The 7,561-nt window shown below is 39.7% G+C and overlaps 1 long non-coding RNA gene across 1 annotated transcript in view; it reads left to right on the top strand.

The window, feature by feature from the left end:
- The first annotated feature begins 2,215 nt into the window (after positions 1 to 2,215).
- The window catches only part of LOC109289003, an 11,347-nt gene continuing 6,001 nt past the window's right edge, over positions 2,216 to 7,561 (top strand). The window contains exons 1-2 of the long non-coding RNA XR_002095279.1: positions 2,216 to 2,306; positions 5,420 to 5,526. This is a non-coding gene — a long non-coding RNA (uncharacterized LOC109289003). The remainder of the gene's footprint in view (positions 2,307 to 5,419; positions 5,527 to 7,561) is intronic.

The following is a 7,561-nucleotide window of genomic DNA, read 5'->3' as shown; positions in this document are numbered from 1 at the left end:
GTTATACGCATCTCTGGAATTGTTTAGGATCAGCTTGTGGGGTATTTAGTAGGTAAATCTTGTACTTTTGCATTGAGAATCCCATTTTGTTTGGTTTGTATCAATACATTAATATATGTATCAATATTAGTGTATCAATATCCTAGTAGTTAGGGGGAGTAAGTTAGCTTTTTTTATGAATAAGAATAGTGCAGAAATATGAAGATACATCTTCCGCTGCCTACCACAGTGGTTCTCAACCTTTTCAGACTCTTAGCACTCCTCCTTAACTCTTGTGAATTGAGCAACACCCCCTTTCAAAAACTAACTTACTTATTACAGTGCTTACCTCTTTGTGTAGGGGCCAGGCAGTGGAGGTGAGGGAATGGCCAGGCAGGGACTGAGCCTGAACCTCCTTATCTGCTCATCTCCTTGCACCTTGTGTCACCCTTCAAAAGATCTCATGGCACCCCAGGGTGCCCTGGGGCCGTACTTGAGAATCACTGGTCTACCAGTTAAGATTTCTGTTTAAAACATTTAGTCTTTACCTTTTGATGTTGTTAAAATATAAGCAGTTGCATCTCACAGAAGATTTTTAAATTATAAACTTGATAGTGCCTTTTTTCTTAGTCCATCTTTGTGCTGCTGGGCTTCTCAAGTTGTCAGGTGCTGGTTCAGCTCCAGTGTAAAGTTGGATGGCCCCAAAACTGCTCTTGTACGGCAGTAGGTCCTGCAAAACCATCCAGCAGCCCCCTTCAGGTATAGGTGGAATTGGTCCCCCTCTAACAGCCCCCCTGAAGTCCTCATTAGGCTTCTCCTATAATAGTGAGTGGCTAAAAACACAACTGCGATGGGGTAGTTGTACTTTATGTATATTCAAAGTCTAATTCATGTATGTCTTGGTAAACATGTGCCCTAAAGTAGTATGAGTTTGGATACTTGCTGACTAAGGCATCATGTTCCAGAACCGTATTCTGTGATGCACATTTTTGATTCTTGAAACACCAAAAAGAAAAAAGATTAGAGTATGGTGCCTTGGTGAACTCAGACGTAACATAGTTTGCCCACCAGGAATTTGAATTTCCATGCTCTCAAATGTTAGTTTCTTGTAACCCTAACTTTACAGTTCCTTAGTTTGCTTTGTTTCCTTTGTTTTTGTTTTTGTTTTTTGCTACCTACAACTTTCTTGGAAAGAAGTTTTCTCTTAAATTGATTATCTTTATTGCCAGTCATAACTCCAGTTTGGTCAAGTTTTCTTCTAGGATTTAACTTTTACTCTGATGAACTGAAAAATTACTCTTGTTGTTTTCTGTAACAGTAGGGTATTAATGATTGTAGACGCACTTCTTCCATTCACTTTTTCATGGCGGAGGCATAGTTCAAAATTTGGCACACTGTTTTGTTAAGTGTAGGTCTTGTTACTTTGATCATGTTATGCTTTTCATCCCATCTTTCTACTGGCTCCCTAGTTGCCAATGCATCAAAGTCTTAAAACTCTGCATTGGCATTCTTATTTTAGTTGCAGTGTTTTTCACTTGTTCAATTAAATGGTTTTAAAAAACAAGCTTAATTTGTAAAATAATACCACTTTTTTCATGTAGACAAGTTTTATACGCTAATCATTCTCATTTTTAACTTGTTTTATTAGAGATGACATAATAAACAATGTTACATGTAACTTATCACTGTTGGATTTCTAAGCTGCAGGTCCTGGTAGTAAAAATGCTGGTGACCACTGTGCATGAGTGGACCTTTTGTGCTACCATTGAGGGATCTCTACTATGTGGTAGAAAAGTCTAAAACTGAAGTCGGTACTCAGTTCCTGATTCTGGAGAGACCTGGCGATGCAGATTCTTCATGGCCAAAAAGGTCCACAGCCATGCAGCTGTTTTCAGGAATAGAGGTCTAGATTCAATATGGAGAGTAATAGTTTAATATGAAAGGTGGGTTGATGCAAGGATCCGGACAGTTCAGTGCGTTTTGTTCAAATACTGCTTCAGTAACTGTTGGGCTATCAAGGAAAGATGTATGAGGTACATAATGCCAAAAAGCATCATTCTCTATTTACAGTTAAAGTTACTAATAGTAAGCCCACCTAAATTATCTTTGAAAGTTGGAAAGGCTTTGTATTAGGACATCTTTTTATGTCAAAGCAAAAATTACAGCTATGGAATTTTGGTGAGACAATACTGCAAGCATTTTACTATTGTATTTTTTTTTTGTTCTCTTTCAGATTTGAACAAATATATGTTCAAGAGAGCTTCCATAATCCAAACAGATGAAGATCAATTGATATATCAACCCAGTGTTTTACCATACTTTTTAAGGTACTGTGACACACTTACCTATGTTTTTTCTTAAGCATAATTATTCACATACTTCAGGTGTGACAAACATGAAGAACAGGATATTAACAGAGTTGCAAAGCAAATCTGAAGTACTACCAGATGCAGTGTGGAGATGTTTTGATAAGCTGCAGGTGTTTAGTGCATGCTATATTAAGAAGAGACTTTACAATCAGCCAGAATGAGTGCTGTGCATATATCAGGCAGACTCAAAATGTACAGTCAGACTTAGTTTATCTAGAAGAGGCAGGGGCATACAAGTAGCTTGGTGAATAGGGTTTTGTATTAGGTCTTATTTGAGTATCTGGCTATATCTTACCATGCCTAGGGAAGGCATCTCCAAATATGCTGAGCTACTCTTGAAGCTAAATCAATATAGCCATCCTGGCACTGCAGACATACTAGGTAGTATAGGGCAGATAATTAGGACTGTCACTCAGCAGTCTTAATTACCTTGCTTGTAGCACCATGCAGAGATAGCTACACTGCTGCTGGTTCTGGAGGCATTACACATAGGGTATTGTGATGTGTTTGTGGGTAGTAAGTGGCACAGTAAGTGAGTTTGCCTCTGTTACACTTTGGGAGACTTGCATTTTCATCAGATATTCAAATTCTCTCATGCCTGTTTTCATGTGCTGTGATGACACCTTAAAAAAATCTGACAACTGTTTCAGTCTCCCATCTTGACCAGTATCGTCTCACTGTGCTCCCTTGTCTCCCTGCATCAGTATTTTTCCTCTTGTCTGATGCTTAGCTTGCAGGCACTTTTGGCTAGGGTGTCTCTTCTGGTCCTTTCTTTGTACAGCACCCAGCCAAAAGTTGTCCCAGTTTCTCACTAGGGTTTTGAGCTGGTGTGCTAACAGTGGGCTGCCTAACCATCAGCCTATGGGCTGTATGTGACGTGCAAGGGGTTAATTTCCAGCCTCTGGGTTCCCCCTAGCAAGTTGCGGCCCTCATTTCTCTACCTCTGCTGCTGGGATCTCCAGAATCCCCCTCTCTTCTCTGGCTTTCATTTCCTGTCTCTCCTATCTCAGGGGGTGGGGTGGGGTGGGGTGGGGCAGGGCAGCCTGCAATGCTTGGGGAGCCTGCGGCACAGGAGGTGAAGGGGGTGGGGGAGACTGCCTGTGTGCAGTGCAGCAGTGAGGGGGGCTGCTTGCCTGCCCACCTGTGCTGTGCAGTGGTGGGGGTGGCCAACCGTCTTGCACGGTGTGGCAGTGTCAGGGAACCACCCACCCATGTAGTGCCAGGGGAATTTGTAGCCAAAGAGGTGAAGAGGGGACCCTGGCCAGCACTGGTGCAGCCCCTGGCCGCTAAATTAGACAGCCCTGTGCTAACACATAGCAAATGATAGTATTGGGTGAAAATCAGATATTGCAGTACTTCCTGATGATGTAGTGCTAAATTCCTACATTGACATTTATCATGTTACCTTCATCTGTTCTCCCTTGCAGTTCTCTCTCCTGTATGTTTGCAGTAGTCTGTTACTTGTTTGTGTATTTTCATTTGATATGGTAAAAAAACTCCACAAATGCAGTCTAAGCTCATATTTGCCTCTTCTGCACAAACCTGAGGGGTCTAGTCTGTTCTAGTCAGGTTTATTTTTGCTGTGAAAAGCAGCTTTTTATGCCTTTAATATAGATTATTGTAGAAAGTACCATTAAAGTTAGCATGCTGCTGGGCTGTAAAGCTGAAAGAAGCAGAACTTATCTAAGTGGCATAGATCATTGGGGCTAAGAAAGAAAGAGGAATGGTTGTCACTGTATTGTTTTTGTTTTACTTGAGTCTTCTCTTGAGCCGCTCAGTTAAGATAGTATTTCTTTTCCTTTGAAGACCTATATTGAAACTTTTAATTTGGAAACTGTAATTATATCAAGTCAGTGCTATTTCAGGGGAAGAAGCATTGTATAAGCATTATCTGTGATTCCACACTGCAAGATCCTATGTTAACTGGCGTGTGGATTCGGAAGAACAGACTTGTGGCTCACCAGTTGAGACATTCACTTCACAGTAAAGCCATAGAGACCTGGTATGCTGCTTGGGACAGCTTAGATGTAACAGTTATGGTGTTTACCAAAGTGAATCTGATCTTTTGTGTTGCATGGCAGAGACCATGTAACCCCTGAATAGGTTTTAGGTTAATACAGATAAGTCTGTCTTTATAGGTAAATCATTTGTTTTTGATGAATTGGCCATCAAAAATTTAAATCAGAGAAGGATATTGGAATACCCTGGCAGGTGAGAAGGACATTTTAGCCAATAGCCATATCCTGCTTTGCATGAGATTACCAATTTTGTATCAACAGAGCAACAGAAGAAAAATGAACCTCTCCTGCTAACTTCAGAAAATGAACTTCTTATTTTCTTGCCGGCTATAGGATTTAAAAAATTCAAATGACTGAAGAATCCAACAAATATAGTGTGTATATAGTGGGCCCACACATTTATGCTGTTATTTACATTAGGGCAGATTGGTTTTGAAGGCTGTTCAGAATGGCAGTGTTGTACATTCGCTTTACATTGGCATAGGTCAATGGTTCTCAACCTTTTTAGACTGAGGCAGCACTTGATAGATTCAAAGCACCCTGATTAGACTCAAAGCACCCCTCAGAAAATGCCAGCTCTTAGTTTTCACTCATGTGTTGACTATAGAAATTGTTCTGTTGCAAAGAACCGAGAGAGACCACAACGGATCAGAATGTTTTTAACACTGTGGTTTCCTATGAGCAAAACTCTGGGTTTATCTTGTGCCACAGCACCCTGGCTGGAAATCATTGGGTTAGGTGCTCTGAGAGTGTGCAGGCCTTTGATCTTACATGTTTCCCCTTTGTTTATAAAAATATAACTACTAAATTCATCATTTAGTATAACCCTACTTTCAATATTTCCACTCCATTTTAGCAAAACTGAGAGAGGAATAGTTTTTCTGTACTGGGATAGTTAAAAAAAAAATCTAGGAATGCTTTCCTTTTCTAAAGAGGGGTTGTGGGGGGAAGAATGTTTTCCCCCCAGAACTGAAGTCCTGGGGGATTGCAATTTGGAAACAGCAAAATGCGGTGTTTCAGTGATGAAACTGACAAGAATTGTGTCAATTTCAGTCTGCATCTGCTAGAGCCTCCAGGATCTTAGCTCCATGGCAGCCTGTATGACAAGCTGTTGAAGATGTGGGAACTATGGAAGCCTTGGGTCCTTCATGGTGTACCAGGTGGGCTAACAGGGAACTTGGAAGCCCTTGGGATTGCTCTCGGGCATAGTGGGTTGTTGAAGAGACAGGCAAGTGAGCTTGCAGGAAACCAGGCAGGGTTATATCAGAAATAAACTGAAGCCAAAGTGTTCCTGTACAGTATTGGGAGTTCAGTTAATTGGGAAATTAAAAAGAACAGTTTTGTTGGTGTTACGCTGACCATAATTATTTTAAATGTAGAAACCCTTCAAATGCCAAGAAGGCATTTGAAGGGTCTCTAATTATAAAATATTTTGGGGGTTTTTAACATGTTTTTCCATATGGAAAGTAGAGGTTAAAGCATCATTTTCCACTCTGATTCCTTTGACAAAAACAATTCATGTCTATAATTAGCTAGGCGACTGCTGATACTAAAATACTGACCAATTCAGAAGGTGATTGTAATACTTCATATAAAATTTAAAAATAAAAATAAAAAAATAGATCCCAAAATTATCAAAATATATTTGTGCATGATTTAAGGGTGAACAGGCAAGATTTTTACAAGATACACAGGATGTCAGAATTCTGTTTCCTTGATAAGAGTTGATTATATGAGTGAAACTAGGGAGTACAAGGAGATGTGCTCCTTGCATTCCTTAAGTTTCTTATTCCACTTTATGTGTCAGTGATGCCATCAACTCTTACAAAATAGATGCTTTCTAAATTCAAGATATATTTTGTAATTAAGTAATGGAGGAACTGATTTCACTGCTTGCTTAAATGTTTTTTTCCCTAAAAATATAGTGATTACATTCTTTGATACTAATTTGGAATATATATTTAAAAAAGAAAACCCCTTTATCGCTTATCATAGAAAGTGTATTGCTTGAACAAATGAAGTCATCCACTCAACATCTTTGTCAATGCAGGTTTCTTCCGTGGTATATTTGTAGTTACTGATGGGCCATTTAAACAACAAATAAATAAATAAAGGCAGCAGCCTAATCTTACCTAGACTTTTCTTTCTGCCAATCCTGGTGATCTATAGCAGCTCCTCATAAAAGCTTCATATTTAGGAATTTAAATGAGTGGACTGATTTTCAAAAATGCTGAAAATGTATAAAGCTGCAAATGTTCAGAGCTGTCCACAAGAGTAGGTTGCAATTTTGTAATTCTGTCAGAGATACAATAGAGTTGTTTCATATGACTTGTTATTTTAAAGTAAGTCTGCTCTTTTCCTCTTGGGGCCAAACCCACCTACATGGAAGGAAGTGGGAGGTTTGCCATTGGTCCTGGTGTGAGGAGAAGCAACCTGCATATAACTTTTTCTCCTCTTATGTTCCATTACTTTTGCAGCAGAAGGGCTGAAGTCAACGCTACAGCTGGAATATCTTGGACTACTCTTTACTTTTTTCATTTGCTTTCCTGAATTTTAGAAATGCCACTGAATCTTCATGACTTCTCATCAGCAATGTTCAATGTTTCATTAAATTTAAATAGTTCCCTTAACATCTAGACTGGCTGACTTATAACTGCTCCTTATATCCCAGATATATTCCAGTATCCCAAATTAGTACTCCTTTACTTTTCCTTGTTGGAGAAGAATATTGGAAATGTTCAGTGTGAGCTCCCAACCTCACTAAACATCTGTGGGAGTTCTGATACTAACTTCAGTGAAGTCAGGATTTCACTTCGGTGTCAGCCATTAGTCCACATTTTATCTTGAGTCACGTTTGGTAACAGACCTTCCTTCATCTGAATATTTTTGTCTATGGTATACTTTAAAAAGGTATTAATATCTTAGTTTTATTTTGTTGTGATGGTAGTCCTTGTCTCTTTCCCTGCGAGCCTAGACTGATTTTCAGCAACTGTTTTCTTTTTCTTTCTTCCAGTATCGGTGGTATCAAATAGCTTCTTGCTCTCTACTAGTTTAAATCCAGGAGAGGCCAGCAGGGGACTGCATGCTTAGGGGCAACCAACATGGGTTCATCAGTGGCAGGTCCTGTCAGACCAACCTGGTGGCCTTTTACGATCAGATCACCAGATCATTAGATGCAGGGGTAGCAGTGGACAT

The sequence above is a fragment of the Gavialis gangeticus genome, unplaced genomic scaffold (assembly GCF_001723915.1).
Source record: "Gavialis gangeticus isolate Ggan-Ray unplaced genomic scaffold, GavGan_comp1, whole genome shotgun sequence".
Classification (NCBI taxonomy): Eukaryota; Metazoa; Chordata; order Crocodylia; family Gavialidae; genus Gavialis; species Gavialis gangeticus.
This window is presented reverse-complemented; position numbering and strand designations above follow the sequence as displayed.